Here is a 331-nt window from a genome sequence, read left to right as displayed (position 1 = left end):
ATTTAGCGATGGACATTCGATATTCTGCCAATTGTAAATCAAGAAAAAAGAAGAATTTGCGATTTTAATCGATATCGAAGCAATTCCAAATTGAATTAAAAAATGAGAAACTTTTGGATACGGTCAAAAATTAAAAAAATTTAATAGCGGAATTTTTTTCCGGAATATTTTTACGTTCTTTTATATCATATATGAATTTCGATGCATTTTTATGATATTTTAAGTTGAAACTCACCCGTTATGATGAGACTGTTAAGTTATTCATAGCTTTTAATCCACTAGACAGCATTTAATGCGAATCGAAATTATTCAACTAGTTCGGTTCAATCGA

Source organism: Apis dorsata, unplaced genomic scaffold (genome assembly GCF_000469605.1).
Source record: "Apis dorsata unplaced genomic scaffold, Apis dorsata 1.3 scaffold_57, whole genome shotgun sequence".
Classification (NCBI taxonomy): domain Eukaryota; kingdom Metazoa; phylum Arthropoda; class Insecta; order Hymenoptera; family Apidae; genus Apis; species Apis dorsata.
The sequence above is the reverse complement of the archived record's forward strand: the minus strand, read 5'-3'. Positions refer to the sequence as shown.